The sequence below is a fragment of the Atta colombica genome, unplaced genomic scaffold (assembly GCF_001594045.1).
Source record: "Atta colombica isolate Treedump-2 unplaced genomic scaffold, Acol1.0 scaffold1, whole genome shotgun sequence".
Classification (NCBI taxonomy): domain Eukaryota; kingdom Metazoa; phylum Arthropoda; class Insecta; order Hymenoptera; family Formicidae; genus Atta; species Atta colombica.
Window position 1 is genome coordinate 374834 of NW_017259183.1, and position 12753 is coordinate 387586.

Sequence of the window (12753 nt, forward strand, 5' to 3'; positions counted from 1 at the left end):
AAATAATTAAAATAAAATAATTAATTATATTTTTTCTACTGATTGATTTTTCTAACATTTCTAAAATTGCTAATGTATAAATGAGCGAAAGGGTAGGATATTAATGATATTTAAAAATAAATATCAAGTTATACGTAATATTTACGTATACTAAATTTATCTAAATTATATTGTAAATATATTAAGCGTCTTTGTTGGGAGTTACCAACTTTCTTAGGATTTAGCTTTGTTAGGATTTACTACCTTTGTTTCCTTGGTTGTACGCCAAAACCACATTTCAGGTGCGGACTATTTAAAAGTCACAGTAAATAACTTGGCATTCTATGTACAATGGAACGCTTAAGTATTGGTCTTAGAGCAATGGAACAGAGAACTTTTCATGGTACTGCATGTCAGGAAACGGAATACTAAGTGCGCCATGCGTGTCAGATATTGAACACAAGCAACAAGCATTCCCTTTTTTCATTTAACATCAACATATCCGGTGGGCAGTTTGAAAACAGTTAGTCGATTGTCTAAAGATGCGGTTGTCTACGAAGAAGAAAGGAGAGAAAAAGAAAGAAAAAAGTGTAAATAATTTATTCATACTCCGCGGAACGTATATGTTTTCTGGAAACTCTCTCATACAATATGTGCAAGATTAAACTCTAATGACTATAAATGCTGATTACAAACTGTAATAATATTATCAATGTAATATTAGCGGATGTTTTAGTATAGTATGTGGCTTATATAGCAGAGAGAAAAAGAGAGAGAGAGAGAGAGAGAGAGAGAGAGAGAGAGAGAGGAAAAGAAACAGAGGAAGAGAGCGATTGGGGGAGTTCTGTATCGAAGGTAGAAACTTAGTTAATGTGTCATATATTACGATAATGGTGACTCTAAGTAGGGATTATATATGCAACGCACTCGTCGCGTACCTTCACGTCACAGTAAACGGCATATTTCAGGCCACAGACTCGGCTAAGCTCATCGTTTCTACGTGCCTCGCTCCCAGATAGTATAACAAATAGAGCACTGTCACCGATAATTGAGGAATTTGGAATTCAATATTCACCGATCGGCTGTGCCATGGCGGTGACGCGTGTCCTGGGTAGTCAATTCACAGGCTGCCATTTGCATTGTGATTCGTTAAGCCTTCACTATCGGCTATTGAGTGACCATCGACGCCGTGAGAGTATGACGAGTACCCGGTCTCGTATTGCAACCTCTCGTTTATTCTCACTGCAGACGAATCAATGTGACCAAAGGCGTCAACTACGGGCTCGTTCGAAAACCCTGATAACCAATGAAATTTCTCTGCGGTGGGTTTTGCTCCTGCTAGAATTTCAAATACTATTGATCTATTAATAACATTCTGCGCGCCTGAAAAATGTTTTATCGTTGTTGCATGTAATCTTAACATTTTCAGGTAAAAGTTACGAAATATTATTTAGCCTCATATAATATTTAGAATCATTTTGTATTAAATATTGATCTAAAACATAAATAATTAAATATATTAGTGTTCAATTTCTTTGAGAATTTTTTAATATGAATATAATACATAAATGTAATATTCTGATTCTGATTCTCAATCATTAAATTTTTAAAGTGATATTTAATTTTTAATGATTTTCTTTAGATTTTGGGAGGACATTTTCTTTATTAAAATATTTATCTAATTTATAATGATAATTGCTTTCGGACGCCCAGCAATGGCGTCATTTCCGGCTCCATGGTTCGTAAAGTTATGCCCAAAGGGGGAAGAGCTTTTCAATCGACGTCCATAGCGCGCCAATCGACATGAATTTTGAAGCGTATCTGATAGCAGCACGGTGCTATGTAAATATTTAATGGAAACATCCTGGCCGCAATATGGGTCCCCGCACTCCACTAGAGGCACCGCGAATTCGGCGGCAGTAGCTATACCGATGGACCGCCATTACGTTGATACATAAGCTCGTATCTCTCTCTTCATATATTGATAGCGCGCGTGCATTATTGATGAATCCGTTATATTTATGGCCCGTTTTAAAACTCGCCAATCATTTCTCGTGGCGGACGCTTCACGGCGCGATCGATCGAGCATTGAACTGGCGTGCATAAAATTTTGAACGTTGGTGCAAGATTTTAAATCAAGTTATACGCTTGAGTTAATCGTATTAATTATAGATATTATTTATTCAAGGAATTATTCCATATGATATTTTTTAAGATTAATTCACGAATTTGTTTGCATTAGAGTTGCATTTTATATTTAATGAAGATTGCATTAAATAAGCATATTATATTATTTTTATAAACATTGGACATATTTTTAAAAGCAATTATGAAACATGTCAAAGAGATTGTGTTTAAATATATTATATTATATGTATATAAGGCAACACAAAAAATACGTTGGCAGTTACGAATTTGCACGCACAATCCCCTTCGGCATGTCCGGATAAAGCTGATTTTTATGTTCGAATATCGAATCCTCTAGACGTATGGGATACGTAGAGGTTAAAGGGACACGGTATAAAAAGGGTGTGGAAGCAGGAATGACGTAAACGATACATTGCCCATGGAAATATTCTCAAGAGATTCAAAAATTGCAGCGCGAAATATTTGCATTATATCGTAAATACTTAATAATAATATCAAAATTTTATTGCGCATAACAATCACGTACAAAATGTATATCAACATTATCTAATCTATAAATTATTTATAACCAGTCATTATTTTATTTTTTACGAATCAACCAAATGCAAATGCGAGATTTATATCATTGTTGCGCGCATTCAGGAAATATCTTGTATTAAAAATACTAATACAATAAAAATAAAACATATATTTATAATGAAGTATGAATTAATCTTGTAGTAATGTTTCTTTTTATGATTTGGGATTCGCATTCGTCAATTCTGAGAGGGAAACCTTGTATTCAGCACAACCATGAACCAATGACATCATATTACTGAGATCTGTCACTTCGCGTATCCCCCATACAGTTATATCATAACTGTCTAATATGCCTTTCTCTCCTTCTTTATGCATTACCCTCCATAAAGTTATGGACGAGTATCGACATTGTCGTCATCGATCGATCAAATTTCAAATGTTAACAGGTGTCATGAAGTCCGCTTTCTGACAAGAACAAGTTTTTCTACTTTACCATTTTTCGCTTTCTTTGCAATCGAGCATCTTATCGATCATCCGTAATAAAAAAAAAAGAACTCGCGAAAACTGTTGCACACTATCGGAGTTGATACATCCTTCATATAAATTTCTTTGAATTTTATGGCCATGTTTTTATGGCCAACAATCCGTATAAATACTGAAATACTTGAGCCCTGAATTTTTTACATAACATTACTAGTCGATTCATTTTATTTATTTTATATATTTGATACATGCTTATTTAATTTAGATATTTATTTTTTTTAATATTTAAAAATATTCCAATGTGTAACTCAATTTTTAATCTTTATACTTTTGTGTATCATTTGTCATATATATTCCTATAAAAGTCGTTTCATATGTTGAAATACCATAATTCTTACAATAGACACGCCATTCAATGCCAGCGTTGCAACAGGACAAAACACCCTCGTGGCATGGTATTATTTTCCCTCAAATCTTGGCTGACAGCGACAAAAGAGACTTTCGCGTTCTTATCCAAAGCTATCCAAGAGCTATGCCACCCTTGCTGGGGCATACCGATCCTTTCAAATATAAGGAAAACAAGCCGTGACGGAACGAAATATATCTCTGTGGCTTACCGTCCAATAACTGCGTCAAAATTTGAAACCAATAATTGATTATAAAATTCAATTTTCATAACTTGTAGAAATTGAATATTAATATTTGTATGAATTTAATATAATATAAGTTTATATTGAGTTAAGTTTATTTATTATAAGTTTATATATTTCTTGTTAAACGATATATAATATATTGAATCAATGTCTCATACATTTATGAAACTGCATCATAAGTTGAATCCCCTCGTGTTGCGCGTATACTTGGAAACAAGCATGATGGCATGTGAGCATATGTAACAATTGCATCGTGCATCGACTGGATTAGAATCTAAATTCGCCGTAATTCCTTGATTCTTCGATTGGAGAAGAATCGCAATGACTTTAGGCGTACTTTTCACCTCCAACCACAAACGGTATACTCATACATTATGCATCTTACGATTCGAATTCATGGTTTAAAGTGCAATTAAAGACAGCAGATTCTTTCGGATTGAATAATGACTAACTAATTGCAGCATATAACAATCGTACTATTTTTCTTACAGAATACGTCTTCTTCTTTGCAACTTCGAAAGATTGTGTTTCAGCAGAAACGCCGATGTCTTATCACTCTTGTCCAATAATTTCATTACACAATAAAATTAATTTGCAAATGTTGTAACTTAAAAAATCATTTATTTCATGTACGAACCAAAATATTTTGCGCAAGTATGGCTGACTTTAATGACCGTGCTTAGGGGATGAGATGTACGGACGGGTCATTTCACGAGGACATTTATAAATGACAAACCAACAGGAGCAACACTATAACCGGTCGACTATACCCTGACTTGGCCGCCGTACTGTTCCGGCTAAAGAGGATGTAGGGGGCCTCAAAGGGGGAGTTACAAGAACGGGAGGGTTGGATCTCGATCGGAGAGGGAAACTCTGAGGATAGTGGTTTTAGACGCACACATACACACGAACACACACACACACACACACACACACACACACACACACACACACACACACACACATATATATATATATATTCGCATATACTCATACATAGTTGCAATACATACAGGGTCATGCACATTCGGAGGTTGCTTGGTAATGGCTTCGGTTTATTAATGACCGGTCAGCTGAGTTAGCAGCCAACGTGTATTCCACGCGAGGCGCTACTCTAAATACACATACATACCATATATAGATATATTCCATGTACTCATACTATTAACTACACAAAAGGTATACCCAAAACAACATCTACTTCTTGATATGCTCTACTCGTAACGAAAAACTGCTTAAATCTTGAGTGTGAAAATATCTTTCTCTCTGCCGGCTGTCTTTCTCTCTAACGACCTTCTTGAGTAAGATGTCAAGTATCATTAATTACGTATAAGTTATGTTGAGAACAAGTATGTTATCTATTTTATTCATATGACTTTATTTCACCCAACTTTTTTATCTTTTATAATTTTTAATAAATTCTATTTAAACAAGTTAGTCAAATACTTATGTTATCGAATTTTATATTTATTTTATACTTATTTGGCTAAAGTTGTATAATCTTTACATTGCTATAAAATTCTATTCAGCAGTATACGTATTTTAGAAGATGTTAGTATTCTACAAACGTTTTGCGAAACAGATATCACCGTTATTTGACCAGATAATATGAACATACGATTCCAAAAAAAGGAATAATTAATAAAACTGAATAAGAAGAAACAGTTTCGTTTTTATTTAAAACGCCAATCTTTTTTCCGCGTGAAGAATATGAATTTTTTTCAGTAAAAAAAATTTTTGCACTACACAATATATATTTAGTTAAATAAATAAAATTTAAAGATAATAATTACAGAATCTAAATTAATATTTTCTGATATTTTGTTTTTTTTTTTATACTTATTTTACTGTTTGTCATACTCACTACGTCCATTATTCGTCTATAGCATGTCACTAAACGCACGGGAGGTACTTAACAAGATTACTGGCATCAGGATGCGCGTAATGTTGGTGAAAGGTTTTACAAAGAAAATTGTCTGCGTGGATAAGCGACGAGATATGGCAACTTGATCAGCTTATGTATCGCGCATATTCATGGGTCACGTCTTTCTAATGAAGCTGAAACAGTCTCTTGAAAGAGGGGAGATTTCTATCGAACGATAGGATTGATGTCGCCGTAAGAATTTAAGATGAATAACCTTGCATTGTGGCGGCACAATGACACCACCGATCGTTTGCGAGCGGAGCCTTACCGTTATGCTGCTCCTGCGCGTCCTGCATAGCAATTCCATCTTCGTATACGAGCGCGCTCTCATCAACGATTTGTGCGAGCTGTCTTGGTCGCGTATGCTATTCCGAAATTTAAATCACTAACTGCTTTACATATGCCATTGTGCACCGTTCGCACGCAAGTCTGTGGATTTTTTCCTTCATTTTCGCAGAAGTATTTGGAAATCGATGAGTTCCCATTATTTTAACGCGATGAACGTGATTAATGATTAGAAATTACAATTTTTTTACGTAATTTCAGTAATTCTGCTTTAAACTTTCCTATAAACATGCAAGAGTGATTAAAACAAAAATATTGTTTGCATTAATTACAATAAAAAAAAATTTGAAGTAATTGTTGATGCACGATTGTGTATACTTATAATATGCAATTGATTGTTATACATCATATATGTTACTATGATATTATCGAGAATCTGAGAAATTAATCAGAGAAATTAAATTGCTTTAATTTACTTATGAAATTAAAAGTTAGATATTAAGTTGATGTAATTCTAGCAAAAAGAATAATAAGCTTATCTATTTCATTTGATCTTATGGCTCGGTTGGAAACATTGTTGGGATTAATTTTCAAATTATTAAACGTGACTGCAAAGTGGCATGTGTAATGTGCACGACGCACGTTCGTCAGTTAAGATTCGCGTTTTTCGCGTAATTCGAACACGGTCGGTGGAGGGCATGGGCTGGAATGAAAAGCGGAAGGAGCGTCAGACTGGATATGCCGGAGACGCGCTGCCGTTCTATTCGCCTGTCTGTTGAATCACGTAGATATCTCTCTTTCTCGGTATCCATCGTAAATATAGAAGTGGCGCCAGATACAGTAAATTTCGCAGCGCCGCGTCAGCATTGTTGAGGCTTAAAATGGAACGCGGGTGCGCGTCGAAAAAGATACGTTTGCGACCTGACAAAGCGACAGGGACGGTCTAAATGCTTGTTAACACGCGACGTTTATCTACTAAGCACTCGCGAGCTTCACAAATGCTATGTATTTGACAAAATGAAATTCGAAAATCACGCAACGTCGCTGTTTGTTCTGTACGTTTCGCGATAAACGCAAAATCAGCTCAAATGCGAAAAGCTCACTAAATTAAAATACTATACATTATAGCTCCATCATATAAACATCAGTGTAATAGTTTTCAAATTTGTAAATATTTTTCTAAAAACTTTATATAAAGCGAAATTAATTTTATTTTAATGAAAAACATATTCTTTAAAGGATTAATTACTCGCGAAATATCTGTCAAATACACAGAGAATGTATCCGGTATAAATTAACATAAACGTATGCGTTTTTGTACGATTAATTCCAGAACTGGTTGGAGCCAACGCGGAGAATGTCAGACGAGACATAAATAAAGCGAAATTTAAGGGCTACAGAGGCAGGCAGAGAAGACAGGTACAATGCGGGAACGGGGCTGGAGTGTATAATTACCGTTGTGCAAGTTAGCGTAGTTCTGTTCAGTTTGGTTCCAGTCTGCGAGCTTGAATTATAAGTTGCGAAGGAAGACACGAATTAGGCTCGAGACCTGTGCATCGTCGTAGACACCCGGCGCGTCGCGTCGCGTCGCGTCGCATCGCATCGCGTCTTGTCGGGCGAATATAAACGTTCTTGGATAATCTCCGGATTAATTTCACCTGTCGTGTTAGAGTTCATGACCCTGACCATGAGTTATTATCTAATTATCTCATCTAGATAAATTTTTCCACCCATCGCAATGAGATTACTTTACTGTTATTTACTGTTATTATCATCGATGTAAAAACAAAGAATTCCCGAGCGATATACGCGGACAATGAGCAAGATATTCTTTGCCAACTTGAAATCGATCTTTTCTTAACAAAATTTCTTAACAAATCGATGTCTACTAATAGATACCAATAATTTTTTTAATAATAAATTGCAAAGAAGGTTATCCGCAAAATAAACTTTAGCAAATTAAATGAACGACAAAATTAACTTTGTAACGCTAAATTCAAATGGATTTCAATAGAATTTTAATTTGATATTTAATTACAAAGATATATGAGACTAAAAATTGAAAGTTGCAATAAGTGACTTCTCTCAATATTTTTGTTAACGAAAAATTGGCTGTACATTGTCCAAACTAAATACCTTAGTATCTAATTTTTTAGGAATTTTATAAATTTAGACGTTATTCTTTTATCACAGAAAGAAAAGACATTTTATATCTGTAACATATTTATTCGCACGAAAATCGAATTTCTTTTTTTACATTTTTTACAATACGATATATTTCAAGATATAGACTTTCTGTCGATATCAATTATCATGATGCCATCCTATCATGTATAGCTGAGAACTTTGCAAAAAATTTTAGGACTGTGTTAAAGACTAGTATCCTAAGTGACTAATTAATCGGTGATAGCCTTTCACCAAGGCGTTATAAATGTCCCTGAAACTAATACACGCACGTGGTAGACCATTAAAACGCCACAGGTGAATTTACAAGTCGCGACGCACGATGTTTACGACGTTGTGCTCATGACGATACGCTAGGCTGGTGGTTCGAGACGTCCGGCCAGTCGGTCTGGGGCGTTGGCAACGATCCTGGTTACTTGTCGTACGTTCGTATGGTTGACACATTCGACCTGGGCCTGGAAGACAAGGCCGCAGTGCCAGCTTCCCTTTCCACATACTTTTCCTCACTGGCTGAAAATTCACTTGCATTGACCCGTTTTTTTCGATTAATCGAATGAATGTTAGAGTGTCATAATACGCGTTCATTAATATGATTCATGAAGTGTATCATACTATTATTAATTTTTAAAATGTCTATAAAAAGATCTATTAATCATTTAATATTATTTTATTCATTGGTATATGAATGGAATTAAGAGAATGCGTGTGTTAACGAAATGTCTTATTGTATTTATTAAAAAATATTAGTTCTTAGTAATAATTAAATTTAGTTATTAGTAATAATTACATATAAATCATTTATTTCAATGATAGGGTATATTTATTTAAAAACATAAATGAGATATAGTGAATTCGCATATTATAATGATTTTACTAGAATTTTAAACTTATACGACATCCGAGACACTTGTAAACACTTGTAAACGAACGAGCTTATAGACAAAGATCGAATTTAAAAATAACTTCACGATTTAAGAAGAGAGATTGTACAAATTAAGCGTTTTGTTTAATAAATCGCGTGAGGCGGCTTCAGTCTATTGCATCGACTGGAAATCTCATTATGTTAAAGGAAATCTAATCGTGCACAGTCATGGAGAATTGTTTGGCTAGTACCAGAGAGCGACATGTTAAACACATCGCGGTTAACTGGACGTAAGAATGTAAGTATGCACGTTACGTTGCTAAAAGCTGAAATACTCGCACTCTAAGAAAATGATAGAAGTCTCAAGACGAAAACACAGAGATAGAAAGGAAACGAAAAAGAAAGAAACAAAAGATTGAAATATGTCAAATAAAAAAATGTATAATAATAGAGGGATTTCTGTAAAACAACTGAATTGAGAGAGAAAAAATTGAAAATAAAATGAATTCATAACGTCTTTTTGCAATTTGATTGGCTGCTATAGACTAACAAATGTATATAATAATAGTTTAATATTAAAAAAAGAGTTTCTAGGACCGTATATACAAATACACAAGAAAGGAAAGCTTTTAACGCTCAATGGATTCTACGTAAATTTACATACCTACTATTTACGTATTCATTTAAATTGATTTTTTAATCTTGAACGCAAACTGATTAAACTACTAGTAATAATATTACAAATTAAATTGCTTAGTACTTTACTAATTTGATGCTCGTAGGCATCTCAAATAAAGATTTTAATAATGCTGGATTACATATTAAAATCTGTAAATAATTTTATTACAAAAAATATTATCTTGGTTGGGGATCGAATCCGAATTTTTAGAATTCCGTGCGAGCGTCCTAAACGATAGTTTAATATTAATTTATATTAATTTTATGTTAATTAATTTGAAAAATATTATTATGAAAATAATATTAATTTTTTTTTATATAATAATATATTAGTATAATAATACGTTAATTTATATAAATAAGAAAAAAAATTAACACGTTTTTCTGTTATTTATCAGGCAATTCTCCATGAATGTGAGCACGATCCACAAACGGACCAGACTTTCTTGAACAAGATAAGATTATATAAATAAGAATGCGCAGTACGATGGTGAGGACTATTAACATAATACAATTCACGTGTTTCGTGATCCTGCAAAAATTAAATTCTTTAGAATGCAACTGCGTCGTCAAAATGTTTCAGAATGCAGAATTCCCGGAACATGAAGGTAGTACGGTGTATCGAACTATCAGGGTTATACTTTCATTCAACTGTTCATGAAAAAGTACGAATGACAAGTCCGTAAGAAGCGAATGCATGGAAGGACGGCACTTTCTACACACCTCATATACGATAGCCATAGAGCCCATGCAGCCACAGAGGGTCTTTCTGCCGGTCCGTGATGCATGATAGGTCTGTCGAGAATTTATGCCTGCGTCGTGTGCGCGGCAACGATCCATTTATTCGATATCAGAATATGGAAATATTACTCCGCTGATGTCTCGGGTTACTCCGTGAGACTTCTACTCACCTTGAATCCATAATACTCCCATGGGTAAAGCCCGCATATCCACTCGTCGTTTCGTTCCCTCTCTCACATCCTGAAGATCTTCCTTTTTCACGCTCCCCATCTCCCTCATCCTCGAGGCCCGAATATGTGTGTACCTCGTAATATTCGTTCTATCAACCGCGAACAAGTTTACGTTTGCAAACGGGAAGTGTCACTTTATAGTCCGTCGTAGAAACAACCTTTCAAAGTTTTCCCCAAAAGACATCAATAAGAAAGCTGGTAGCTCAGCCGTTTCGGGCCGGCTAACTCGCCCACCTATGCCTGTCGGATTTAGGAGGGATAGCCGAATACGATACGAAACTGATTTTCAGTAAGACGAGAGGGGTGCTCAATCGACGATGGTTTGGTAAGCGGAAACCGAGAAATATCGAAAGCATGCACTTCGTAGAATGTGGAATGAGCCCGGGCTTCGACATTACAAACGATTTGACCTAATCGAGTCGAGTCGAAATATACATGGAAGTTTGTGCTCGCGCCATATTTCCCTGTCGCCTCGCGGATATGCCTGCGTCCTACGTGTGCTATGCACGTCACTAGCGAGAACGTCGATCGCTCTCAACTTCGATTTAACGAGCATCGATTCGATTCAAGTCAACCGTGGCAGTTTTTCTTTCTAAAATTCTTTAAAAGAAATAGAAATTGACATAAATTCTTTGTTTCATTTTTTTTTTATGACTTTGAACGCACTTTGAGATTAGACGTAACATTGCAATCTATTTTTTTGTAATTTATTTATATAAAAAAATGAATTTTCTGTTTATGTTAATTGTCTTTATGAACAATCATCTCTAAATAATTATTTTGTATGGACTTTTCAAATAATTTATAATTTTATATCACATATAGAAATTTTCTCTAACTTGAATACTCGTCAATATTATTTGTATTTTGTTTTACGTCTGATATTATTATATATATATTTAGTGCAGAGAAAAAAGGTTTGGTAGTATCTAAAAATTTAGTTATAGACACACGTAAAAATACGTTTGTTAGATTATTAAAATAATTATGTAGGACGCTCAGTTGTTAGAGTGTCAAAATTTTTTGCAACATTGTTCATTATTCTTAAATGTCCTATAATTATTTTAATTATCTAACAAATTTATTTTCAGATCTGTATCTAGCCAAATATTTTTAAATACTTTAGCAAAATCATCTTTTCCGTGTATATTTGTTTTTTTAGAAATATGACGAATCGAAGTAAGATTTGTGCACGCTTGTATGGCGAATAGGAAATCGCATATGGTACGTGAGCGCCTCTGGCGAAATATCCCATCGTGGATATAGCTTCCAAACTCGCACGTTCTATCCAGCATGGATCATGGCGCGGAGAAAGAACGCGTTGCACACTCGACGTGTCGGTGTGTGTCTCACGTGTGCCACGCACGTATGGAATCGGTGTTGGTGATAGTAGGTTGGGAGAATATGGCACGTGAAATATCGGATTCTGGGTTTATGCGCGCCAGTTCTCGAAGCGAGCGGAGAATATCAATTTTGACATTTCTCCGTTCATGCGCGAGAAAGGGGAGGAGGGAAGGTGGAGTATTTCGTGCGACGACGATGGAATTTCTATAAAAGTCGATATGTTCCTATTTAAATCGATACGAGGCTGAATGCACGATAAAATCACACGGAATACCGATCGATATTGTGCCAATATTGAATCGGTATTTGAACTATTTGATTTGCGCCATCACTCGTCTCGCGATTTCTTGGATCATGATCTCGCTGCGCTTGATCGAAACTATTTGATGTGTCGACTTAAATTTCGAGCAATATTGAAGAACAAATATTTTTATTTGTGATTTGTGTGTGTGTGTGTGTGTGTGTGGATAGAATTTATTATTTCAAATAAAGTAAGCGTTATATATATATATATATATATATCATTACATTATCGTAAGAAACAAGTTGTGGAGATGCTCAAGAGACAGTTAAAGTGTTTGGTTCAAGGTTCTAATCTATCGCGTGCAACGGCATTGTAGATCCCGTAGTCTCTGCGTATCACAAGCAAAAGATGTACGTATGAGAGGTAGGCCTGACTAGTTCCCAAGAGACAAAACGAACCATACTTATGACTATTATGTG